We start from the raw sequence: 13,452 nt of genomic DNA on the forward strand, positions 1-13,452 counted from the left end.
ATGTCTCTGTAACCTGAAGTAGTACAACCCAAAATAAGTTTAAATATGTTTCCTTCCTATTTAATTACCTTTCCCTCTTTCTATTGTGTTTGTTTGACTCTGTGTTCCAGTTCTTCTAACTGGATTGTGATTCTTTTGGGGAGCAGTTTTCCCTAGGAATTGTCATCTGTGTTAGTTATTATTTATTGTATATATTCTGGACATTTAAAAAGCCCCGTCAACAGAGACAGCATTCCCATGGTTTAGTATACCACATCATATGTTGAGTCCAATACACCATAAAACAAGCGATATTTCTACAAAGGGGAAAGAATGTAATCAAATGACAAAAGAAAAAAGGGAAATAAAATACCAAAGCTCATTTTCTAACCTAACACTAATGCTGTGTGCAAATGAGAGCATTTTAGAGGGTTGGAGGCAGCATCATAGAGTCATTGTTGCCTGCTGTGTGTATGTTAATCTTTTCTGTCTTGCTATGGCAGCCACCTGCTGTGACCTGGATAGCCTGGGTGAGCCTGATCTTGTCAGATTTCAGAAGCTAAGCAGGGTTGGTCTTGGTTAGTAACTGGATGGGATACCTCCAGTCAAGACCAGGGCTGCAGAGCCAAGCAATGGCAAACCACCTCTGATAGTCTCTTGCCATGAAAACCCCACCAGGTGTCACCATAAGTCAGCTATGACTTGAGGGCACCACACACACCTGGCACCTGCCCAATTAGATTTGCAGGGTGTTTGCAAGGTATACCCTGAAAATGTAAAACTGGCCCCAAGAAACATGACCAGTGCTTTTGTAACTGTTGTGAGAGCCTATTGAATAATGCCTGTACCATTGGTGGTAAGTTGATTCCCTCTCTTCCTCTGCTGGAGCATATCCAATGAACATCCATATAAACTTTGAAATGTGCTGCCATTTAACAGTGTTTTCTCCCCTCCTTTTGTACAGAAGTATATGTCTGAATATCAACATCACTCTGTAAAAGTACTTTTTGCTACATAAATTTGCTAACGTTGACTATGTTCAGTCTATCTAGCATTTTGGCATGAGACATGCATCAAAAACAACAAAGGTTAAGAAAAGAGCAAATGTTAAAGAGGGGACTCTGGTGTTGCATGTGTCTTCCTGAGCAAGACAAGGAAGAATTTCTTTATGTCTGTACAAAATGTTACTCTGTCCATAAATAAGAGGAAACAGAATCTAGCTGTATGGAAAAGGCTGATTGCCCCTGACTGACTCAGCAGAAGAAACACTAGTTTTCTCAATAGTGCCTTCTGTTTCTAAAAGTTAATCTTAAATATATGCAAACACCTTGGACCAACTCTTTTGGGCATTTTAAAGTTCACATCCCACTTTATTTGTTGAGCTATTTTTTAAATAACAGGACCAAACATACAGAAGCACACCCCCTTAATCTACTTACATGTTCTTCTTAAATTATCATGTCGTTTGACTTTTTTATTTTTAAATTTTTATTTGAGAAAAAAATAGAAGTAACAATAGAAGTGCATAGAACCTTAAGCTACAACTAAAAGAATATATAGAATATAAAATAATAGATTTAGGGTGCATAGGAAGTATAAGCAAGATATATAACATAACTGAATATCATACTATTACTCCTTTCCCTCAATTAATCAATTATATTTTTTTAAAGGAAAAATAAATTGTAATACTTCTAGATGGAGTATCTAGTAACATATTTTTAGGATTGGGGGGGGGGAGTTCAGAACAAGGTGAGATTTTAAACATTTTGTATTCAACATTATATTCAACCTCACATTATTTTATTTATTAACTTATTAGTTTAACTATTTAGCTTAGCTGTTAGTCTATTTTGATATTAATTGTACGTACTAAATTTAATAGAATGACCTATTGTAGATACAGAAAATTCATCCAGTCATACAAGAATATTGAAGAAAAAAATCACAATTTCTATGACCTAGTTATATAAATCAAGTAGTCAACAATAATTATAAGCAACAGAATATGTAAGCTTCAAAATAAATTTTCCCCTCCATCACCACTGTAATACTTCTGAATAGGAAGTCTAATAACATATTTTTAGACTTCATAAAAAGGTGAAATGGTAAACATTTTGTTTTCAACATTTTATTCAGCCTGATAATATTTTAGCTTGTTAGTTACTATTTTGTTTAACTATTAGTCTATTTTAATAAATTATATGTTCCAAGTTTAATAAATTGCCTATTATAAATTTAAAAAGTTAATCCAATCATACACAAAAACCTCCACAGAAATAAGAATGGTATTGAAGAAGAGAGAGAAAATTCTGTGACATAGTTATATAAGTCAACAATAATTGCAAATAACTGAATCTATAAGCTTCAGAGTAAATCTCCCCCTCAATCTCCATTTGTGTTCCTTTTCTTCATGCCTTCTTCTAACTTGTGTGCCTTAAATTGATTCCAATAATTTGGTCAGCCTCCAAAAAGCTACATGATCATTGGATCATCTCGTTAGAAAGGGCCTCCTGGGTCAAAGCCACCTTGGGCTCTCACACAGTCTCATACTGACCTTCGATATGCATTCTCTAAGTCCATATGATCCAAAATTTCTTGTGCTCCACAAAAGTCCAGATTATTGCTTCTGACGTCCATTTCCAAAGTTCCTTTTCTCCAGTCTTCTCTTATCAATGGGCTTGCTTGTAATGCTTGTATTAATCAATTTTTCCCTGTATCTCTCTGAATTCCTTCAGCTGTTTCTTAGATTCTTGAATAGCTTGGTTGTTACTTGACTTTTGATCACCATATGCAATTATGTATTTATGGTTTTCAGAAGGTAGTTAGTGTTTTTTAGGGTCATACCATACAGAAAGTTCAGTTACTGATAGCTTTGAGTCAGATGCTTTCTAAGGCAACACACGCTGTAATCATAGCATGTAGTATACCTATGACTTGAGACCTTAAAATCTTTTCTTACAAGTAGAGGTGCTAGTGATGCCCCTTCTTTAAATCCTTGGAAATTTTGCCTCCTGACAGTCAGAATTTCAATCCACTTGGGTTCCCAAACATAACTAGACCTTTCCATCTTTTTTTATAGGATGAGTAAGTCTAGAATGGCTTGTACACAAACACAGAGCTTTTGATTCAGACTGCATCCTATCAGAGCATTTCCCCCCTTAGGATTTAATGGGATGTTACCTCACTTTATGACAGTTCACATCACAGTGTAAATGCTGAACACTTTCTGTAAGTGAGGCAATGCTCTGTGAAATGTCAAGCAAACGATAAAATCAATAATTTGCAAGTTACCAAAGAAAAATGAAGTTCACAGATGCTTACAGTGTTTTGGGGAGGTGTCAAAGACAAATGCTAAATTATGGAAGCTATGAGCTAGCTGCTTTTAGTTTTTGTTTGAGATTTATGCCCACAGAGATGTAGAGGGAAAGATTCAAGCTCCCTTCTAAATATACTAGCCTTTATAGATACAGTCCTTCAATATTCACTCTCTGTTGACAAATATTTTGATTCTTTTAGTACAATACTGTCTTATCTCTGAGAATATTCTATAGAAAACTGAGCATGCATTTCATAAGGCAGTAAAACCCTTTTAGAATATGGTCCAGTCATGTAAAATTAAAATAATATATATTATTTGAAGGTCTTGGCTATGTTGCATTATCCTGGATGGGTGGGTGGATAGATGGATGGATGAATAGAATAGAATTAGGCAAATGGAGCCCTGGGAGGGGGTCACTGTGACCACATAGAACTGATCACAACCTAGGGAGTTGGTCATGCAATTGAGGCCAGTATTTGTATACCTCCACTTCTTTGAATTTCTGAATGATTGTGGCAAAATGGAAATACTGGATTTACTGCACAGTCAGAGGCTACAGATGATGACCAACAGATGTTGACCAACAGATCAGCAGCATCATGGCTCATGATGGCATGGTCAAGGTTTTTCTGTCCAAAACAGTTCTGCAATCTCATTCAATCCCATGTAACTCCTGCTAACTTTGTTATAGCTATGCCATTTTACAGATGGTAAAACTCAAAGCAAGGGATGGTGACTTAATGGATGGCCATCTTAATGGAATTTGGTTCTGGGTCCTGACAATCTAGTTGCAAAGTTGTTCATGCTTGCTGCTCTATCCTGCTAAACTGTGGGGTCATTTTTGACCCAGTCATGGGCCTATAATATCCTGGGTCTAGGATTACCAATGTCCAGGTGGGGCCTGAAGTTCTCCTGGAATTACAATTGATCTCCAATCTACAGAGATTAGTTCTCCTGGAGGAAGTGGCAGGTCAGAGGGTGGACTGTATAATATTACATCCCCACTGAGCTCCCTGCCCTCTGCAAACTCTGTCCTCCCCAGGCACCCCCCATATCATAGTACCCACAAATTGTCCTGAGTGGGAGATCCAAACCAAGAGTGAGTCCTGACTGCCAACGTAATGGTTCACTGCCACCAGCCTATCTGACTAAACCTTCACCTATGAGACTGAGAGACAAGTCTCAAAGCCCTACTGAGTATTACACAAGAAATCAGCCCTGAAGGATAGGATACCTACAGACTGAGGGCCAAGCTACAAGTGACGAATTACACTTGAACGGCAAGTGAACAGGGAGAAATACACTTGACATTCAAGTGTCATTCGTCACTTGTAGCTTGGCCCTGGTTCTAAAACAATTATCTAGGTAGCTGTAGCCCAACATGCCAAAGTACTGGATTAAGATGGAAGCTTTCAAATTCCCAAGGAACACGCAAAGATATAGTTAAAGGAGTTTATTAACAGAAGTGCAAAAAGGTACAGACATAGAAATATGCAAGCGGATGAGAAAGCAACAAATATTAGATAACTAAATCAACACACTTAAACAGACTTTCAGACTCCCAGCTCGAGGTTACCTTTCAAGCTAAAACAAAAGAGTCCAAATAGTTCCAAAGTCTCATGGTCCAGAGACAAAGATCCTGGGTTGGCGCCAGTCTGAGTGAGCAGGTCCAGAGCCCCAAAGCAGGTAGCAGAAAATCCTTCAGCAACTACACAAAATCCAGAGGTGATCAGGATGCAACCTAGAATGAAGACTCTTGCTTTATCCAGAACTGCTGCAACAGGTCTGAACCTAATCAACCAATCAAAGACAGTGTATGTTCTCTCTCCCATGATCCTTTTCTAGAATGATGCAATGTAGATGCAGGGCTTTGAAATTATGATCTCATTGCACCTGTGTAGTTCAGTCCCAATTCTGAAACTGCAGATCATGATGACTTCACAGTCTTATATCACACCCAAAGCCTGAACTGACCCAAGAAACAAACTGGGACAAGGCAGTTTCTTTACACCCCAAATCTCTGGTAATTTCCAGAGGTGCAGGTGGCAACCCTCCTCAGACCCCCTGGAATGGCCTCCTAGAGGAAACCCAGTGGGTGCCACCTATGAAAGTTTTTTGAAGACACTTATTCCAAAGAGCTTTTTGTGGATTTCTTGAACTACATGATGAGCTAGCGTGGTATAGTGGCTGGAGTGATGTTCTAGGACCTGAGAGACCCAGGCTCAGTTCCTTCTTCTGCCATGGAAGCTTGCTGGGTGACCTTGGGCCAGTCACATACTCTTAGCTTAACCTATCTCATAGGGTTGTGAGAAAAAAATGGAGAAGAGTGATGTAAGCTCTTGTTGGGGATAAAGGTAGGATATAACTTAAGTAGAATTTTTAAAAGAGATAACTTAGATTGTACTTCTGCTTCTCTGATTTTAGTGATTGAATCATACTTAACATTATAAGTCACATTCCAAGCACTCCAGATACATTATTCTATTAGACATATTGTATTATATGTGAGCTCTATTATTAAAAAATACCTGTACAGAAGGCAAAACATGGGTTTGATCCTGTGGTATTTTTCACTATTTTCTGTCAGCAAAATACAATTTTCTCACCCGTCCCATCCTGATACAGCCTGACATGCTCTCTGGTCCCCCAAGAACAGCAATAGAGGTGAGTTGGAGGCATGCAGTGAAAGAAGGGAAATCAGCAAAAATTACATCTTTGTTGGTGAAAATTTACTGCTGAATCCAACACATTATAAGCCTCCACCCCTACCAATTGCAGAAGAAAGGCTGAGAATGGGAGAGTAATCGTTTTCCTAAGGCTACCGAGGAGATCTTGGTAGAGGTAAGATTTGAACAGGGGATTCCCTAGCTTTTCCTCTGAGCTATTACACTATCCCTGCTCTATAATGGGGCAGCCGCTGAACTCTTTCCCTTTAATTTGTGTGATAAAAACTAATATAGTAGATATTTGAAAGTTAGCTACTTGTTCAGGCTTTCATACCTCCATTGTAAAAAATGCCCTTAGAGTTCTTAAAAGGAAAAAGAAAACATCATAAATCTTTCTGATAAGAAGTGATTTCAACCTGTGTTGCTAACCAAAGGAAGTAAAAAGGTAACAAGAGATGCAGAGCCCTTTGGCTCAATGTACAAAGCTGCAAGGGGATAGAGGGAGAACTAAATTTTTAAAAAGTACACAAATAAAATCCAAATCAAGCAGAGCAGTATATTGACTGGCATGTATCCTCGTGTAAGTTATATTGTTGCACCATGGGTTTCCAGATTTCAATATATTGAGGAACTGATAAAAATGAACAGAGCTTTGTCATTATTGCAGCATGGCTTACAATGGTCTCCTTGCAACTTTCTAACATCTCTGTCGGCCCAGCATTACTTTGCTAATGAAAAATGATATGGCTTCTGGCTTTCTAAGAATTGCACCTGCAGCAGGGCCTTCCTCTTGGGAATCGAAGAGCTCATTGGTAAACACAACCTCTATACATCAAAAGTTTCCACTTTCTCTAACCCTTTTTAACACGAGTCCCTCCCCTCTCTGCAGGCTTCTTGCAGCTATCTAGGGAATCTTTCACTTTTTGTCCTTTCCTGACCCTTCTGCACTACATTCTATTTTCTTATTCACACCATCTGCTCTTAAGGAAGGTAAAACTTTCACTCAGAAAACCACCGTCATTCCCAGCAGCTAAGCACTTTTGCAAGTTACCTATTCAAGACAGGGCAACAATTAAAAAGTTACATTGGAGAGACTGCAATTCAGGCTCTCATTTGGGCTTTAAAAATAGTTTGTAATTGATACATTTCTGGTTGTTGCCGGCCTTTTCCTTTCCTCCCCCCCTCCCCTTTCCCAGATAGTGGTACGATCTTCTTGTTCCTGACAGAAGTGTTTCTAAAGATCTGCTCAAGCCTCACTAAGCAGCTGTGAGTTAGGTCATTTTCCCAGGAGTTTTACATGTGGAAAGCTGGGCATTAGGAAGGCCTCAAAAAGGACACCATCTGGCCCTAGTAAAAAAAAAAAAAAGGATCATGACACTTTCAGTGGTACCAACGGGCCCTGATGAACCATAAAGGAATTTAGGCCTAGACTGTGATCCAGTGGTGACTAGCTCAACAATCACCTCAATGACAGCTAAATCCATTCATCTCCACAGTTATCTCACCACACAATAGACTTTTGTGCCATGCTGTTTACTGAAGGCGTAGTAAAATCCATTTTGATTTTTGTGCCTGATTTCAGGGCCGGCACATTTTCGCAAAACACGTAGCATGCATCAGGAGGAAAAGGATGGAGAAGGATCATAAAAAACAGCCTTAACAATAACATTCAACCCCCCTCGATCGCATTCTAATATTGTATGACAGAGTATATGAAAATAAAATGTTAGGCCCAGGAAACCATTTTGTATTGAGGAAATGTTGTTTGATTTTAGAGACTTCAGAAAACATGAAGAACCTTGATTTATGAGATGGGAATTCCATTATTGCAGTTTATAATTTATAACCCTCCCTATTTAAAAAAATTAATATGTTTATGGCTATTCCTCACAGAGGCCTGAAAATAAAAAAGTTTAAGCTACAAAAATTAATGAAAATTTTCTTCCCTTTACTTAAAACTACTTTTTATCCATGTGAGTTAATCTTTGTTTATGTAACAAAAACAATGCAATTCAGTAAGCATGATTATATATAATAAAGATGAGTTGTATATACAGTATGGTCTTGAATTTTTTAATCCACTCTAGTTGCTTTAGTATAAATGTAGCAAAGTGAGAATATATAAATGTAACACATACAAACTTACATATAATGCATGCATGTATGAGTGTGTGTGTGTTACTACTATTTACCTTTAACAGTTTCTTCTATATAAAGGTAGTAATCATATAAAAGTAAATAATAGTCTTATACTACTAAAAAGCTACTATAATTACTTTTGTTTTTGTAGGTTTTTGTTTTTTTGTATAATTGTTTTTGTTTATGTAGTTTGTTTTAAATTGCAAAAGGCTTTGCAAACTTTGTCATGTGCATTCTCATAAGAAAATCTCTTTGAAGAGAGTCATTAAGACTCCCAATTTATAGAAGGGTATCTGAGAGAGTCAGTGCTGGTTTAACACTGGAATTGTTTTCAGATATCTGTTATGTTCTCTCAGCAGAGAATTGATAGAGGGAAAGTAATGAATGGCAAGTATAGCTAGCAAAAGCATTGGAGTCCATGGTGACACTGCTAATACCCACTAATCCTAAGATATAAAACGCAAACTTTGTTGCCGACGCCTCACTTTTTATCCCCACACCGGCTCACTCTATGAGGATAAGAAGTGAATTGTTGGCAGTGAACTTACATGGCCGCAAGATCCCAGAGATGTAGTTTGCACTCATGGACTCTGCTGGGGCAAAGGGGGAAGACGCGTAAGTACGGGCCAGCACCAGAGCAGCCAGCAGAGCTGTGCCAGCACTTCCTGGGCTTTAACCATCGGCCCAGGCACAGGGAGGAGATGCACCAGCCCAAGCAGCCACCGGAAAAGCCAACAGAGTCACGCTGGTCCCTCTGGTGCCTCAGCTGCTAGTCTACGCAGCACCGGGGATGGAGCAGGTGACCCCGAGGGCAGCAGCAGCTGAGGGAACAGCTGGCCACACTGCACCGTCACTCTTCAAACTGTAGATGCTGGGTCAAGTGGCAGCAGGGGCAGCAGGAGCCTCAGCATGGCTTGGTTGTTAGTCATAATATAAAGTGCTGATAATCCTCAGGTTAGCCATATATGAAAAGACCCAGTTCACACACAGAGATACAACATATATCTGTGACATCACCATCTCCATCACATATATTCAAAGCATAGCTCTCCCCTGTAAACTGTTATCCTTTTGACATGTGGACACACAGGCAAGAAAGGTTGGCAGCCCAAGTATATCACCCAGGCCTCTTCAAAATTACTTTAGGAAAGGAAACCTCCAGGGAAACTCATAGCCTTTCCAACCCAAGAGTTGTGATTCACTGGGGAAATAATATCCCATGCCTAAACCAGTATTTCACAGAGACTCTTGTACAATCAACAAGTGAAGGAACAACTGAACATTCACAGAAGATATACCTGTAATCTCCCAATAGCTCACTGGGAAAAGAACTAATGTGTAATACCAGAAGGAGGAAATAGAGGAATAAGGTAAAAATTACATCTTGATGAATGATAATTCTATAAGCACTTAACAGAAGGAGACAAAACTAGAACTCATCCTTCATGCACTACAGAATATTCATCTGATCATAAAACTACCTGGACAAGACACATCATTGAGGACATTTTAAGAATTCCATTCACCTTTGTGACAAAATCAACCTTATGTATACCAGAGTTGAAATAGACTGCAATAGAAGACCTAATGCTGTGAAACAGCATATATTTTGCATGTTTGAAATTTCATGTTGAGGTTGTTTGCTTCATTTCTGTGCAAAATGTCCCTATCCCAGAATTCCTGTTACCAAAATTTCCATCTATATTTCTAACGATGCACAACTACAGCATCTAAAGAAGTGCCCTGACTCATGAAAGCTAATGCTAGAATAAACATTTTTAGTCATTAAGGTGCCACTGAACTTCTGTTTTATTTTGTTGCAATAGATTAACATAGCTACTCCTCTGGAATACACAATATGATGACAGAGACAGATATATACATGCTATACACTATGATCTAAGATATGGGTTTCCCACAAGGGGTCTGTCTGTCTGTCTGTCTACCCAAAATATTTATACGCTGCTTTTCTGCCCAAACAAGGTTCCCAAGGTAGTGAACAACAGACATTAGAAAATTTAAAACATTAAAACAATTTTTCAAATGTTTATACAAACATTTGGTGGTGATAGTAACAAAGGAGGAAAGTTCTGTCAAGTCATGGCTGACTTATGGCAACAACTAGGAAAGAAGGCCACCCGGTCCCAGTTGCTAACTTATAGACAACGTGAGAATGTCACAACGGGGATTACCTGGGCCATAGATTATTCCACTTTGTCAGGTTCCATAGTTAATAGTGTCAGGAAGAACTGGCATATCCTTTTGGATATACCAGGGTGTGAGACTTTACTGAAGATTGGATACCGATGCACCAAGAACTTAAAAGATCTATTGGTGCACTCTGACTTTGAGACAATACGAAGTGGAACTAACTTACCGCAGGGGCATTTCCCCTGCGGTCATTGTAGTGTTTGTGTCCTCTGCGCAGATCTCAAAACTATTAAGTGTTCATCTTTGAATCGCCCTTTAATATCTAGAGAGTTCTCCACCTGCAGTACCGAGAATGTAGTGTATCTCCTTCAATGTAATTGTTCTTTATTGTATGTTGGTTGTACCACCCGTTCGGTCCGTCAGCAGATTCAAGAACATGTATCCCGTGTCAAAACTTGCAGTGAGGAAACACCATCCTATCAACACCTTTGGAGTGTACACGGTAGTGACAGGACCTTTAGGTTTTCAGTATTGGAGGTGGTACATAAACCTGGTCATAATAAATGCTTTCTCCTGCAAGCGGAGATTAGATGGATTTTTAGACTCAAAACTATGATACCTCACGGCTTGAATAATGATGTTGAATACTCAGCCTTTCTTTAACTCCTCCATCAGGGCAATTTGTGGCTTAAGTTATAATTAATTTTCCTTCCTTCCTTTTTGATATAATGTAATTAAAATAAGTGTAGTATGAGGAGTCCCTTCTATATGAATTTTATTTTTACCATAGTCTTAACTATTGGTTCCCCCCTCACTTTAGGGTGATTTGTTTATAATAAATGATCTTAACTTTTTCTGAGATGTATTTATTTATTAATTGTCATGAAGTGGAGTATGTGCAATAATGTTTATTAACGGTTCTTAAATGGAATACGTGCAATATTCATGTCTCATTCCTCTTGGTTAATTATTTTCAGGACCAGGCACATATCGGTTTATCTATTCATTGAAGGGAACTTACCTTAAGTATCTTAAGAGCCTAAATTGAATCTTTGGATGGGATCCACCCATGATCTTTGTATAAAATGGTTTAGAGGCGCCTTACCCTCACCTTTGACTTAAAGCTGGAATTGATTTGGATGAATGGTCACTTTGACGTTTCTGCCTTGTGAATTGCTGGAATTGTAACAATTTGGTGGCCTGATGAAGGATCTTTTCTGAAACGAGCCGAACGAGATTGGGCCGGTATAGCTCGTTGCCACCCTCCCATCTGGTCTCCCGGTGCCTTCAGCCAGCCTTGCCTGTTTCCCCTCGGCATCGCGGCTACACGGCGATGTGGTCAAGATACAACCACCTACCAGCTGAAGCATTGGCAGTTTGGAATTATATACATTGGGACTCTTATCTCTCCATGTGATTGTGTAGGGGCTAGTTCCCCACTATTGACTTATTGCAATTGCGTATATGGTGATGAAAGTCTAATTGTTTAAGTATATATGGAATTATCCTTGAAACGACTGGCATACTTCCTTTGTTGTTCAATTTTGTGTTGGTTCTTTGAGGAAGTACCCCCCCCCTTGGTTGGTTCGGTATGTTAAATGAAACAAATATCTTCACCTGCTGGCATAAAACAATGACAGAGGGAGATACACGAATCTTCCTGGGGAAGGAGTTCCAGAGTTTCAGTGCTATGACCAAGAAGGCTCTTTCCTGGGTTGTCACCTATCTAGCCTCAGATGGTGAGGGCAGCCAAAGCAAGGCCTACAAAGTTGACAGGAATTAATGGGCAGATTCATATGGGAGAAGGCAGTCTTTAAGGTATGCCGGTATCTGGAAACATACTGCTATAGGTGACCTGTGATTAGCTACAATTATGTTCCACTGTGGCTGTGTAGCTGGGAATGGGAGGATAGTAATGTTTTCATCCCTTCAATATCAATGCTGGTATGACATTATGGTATCAGCGGCATGGCCCTGTGTGTAAACAAGACCCTAGCTAAGTTTTGCTCCTCAGCTGGCACATATCCATCACTGCCTAGTTCTAGACCTTATACTGGCATAATAGCATCAGTGTGGAATATATCAGCATAATATTGAACCAATGTTGCAGTGATTACAGCTTTGGGAGTTAGTTATTACTCTAGGTTTATCCAGTAGGACTTTAGGATTGTGCTGCAAATGACTTAAACCCATAAAGTGATAGAGTGACATGTCTCCAATTAAGTAGTTCTTTTAGCAGAATAGCATTTCAGTTTTTGGGAAAGGGATCAGTGGTTTTTGCCAATTCCCCTTCTACTTCAGACTATCACTTTATACCCTATGCTGTTTCTGAGGGAGGGGAGAGCTCAGTGGGCTACAGCAGAAGGAGGAAGCTGGAAAGTCCCTCTCCTTGGATAGTTGGATGCATACCAGTGGAGCTGGAACTTGAACTCTGATCTATCAGCTCCATTTAAATACTTTTATCATATGCAGATAGTCTGGAAATGACTTTTGTTTGATGACCTGCTCTTCTTCATTGTATTTAGTACTAGTCACTGCTTCCTAGCACATCAACATGTTGAGTATCTCACTAGCACCAGCTCTCAGACTGATGCGATAGTGCTGCATTGGACCTCCTCTGTATGAGGAAGAAATAGGCAAAGAATTTAGACTCCACTTTTTAGAATTTTATACTCCACTTTTCTGCCTAGTTGGAACCCACAACAAGTTACAACATTGTTCTCTCCTCCTCTGTTTTAGCCTCACAGCAATAGTATGAGATAGAAGAGCAAGATTTGGGTCCAGTAGCACCTTAAAGATCAACTAGATTTCCAGAGTATGAGCTTTTGAGAGTCAGAGCTTCCTTTGTTAGATACCTGACTCTCTCTAACTCTCAAAAGCTACCCACCTGAAACTGTGGCTACACACCTGAAACTGTGAGGTAGGTTAGGCTGAGAAAAAGTGACTGGCCCAAGATCATACATTAAGTTTCCAAGGCAGAGCAGGGATTTGAACCTGGTTCTCCCAGCTCCTGCAACTGAATAACCCAGCTTAACTGGAGCTCATCAGGGCTTGGGAGATAAGAAGGGTTAGGCTTGGTCAGTAGTTGGATGGGAAACCACCAAGGAAGACTGAGGTTGCTACGTGGAGGAAAGCAAACCACCCTTGCCTGTCCCTTGCCAGAACACCCATGGACGGGGTTGCCATGAGTCAGTT

This window comes from Eublepharis macularius, chromosome 1 (assembly GCF_028583425.1).
Source record: "Eublepharis macularius isolate TG4126 chromosome 1, MPM_Emac_v1.0, whole genome shotgun sequence".
NCBI classification, from domain to species: Eukaryota; Metazoa; Chordata; class Lepidosauria; order Squamata; family Eublepharidae; genus Eublepharis; species Eublepharis macularius.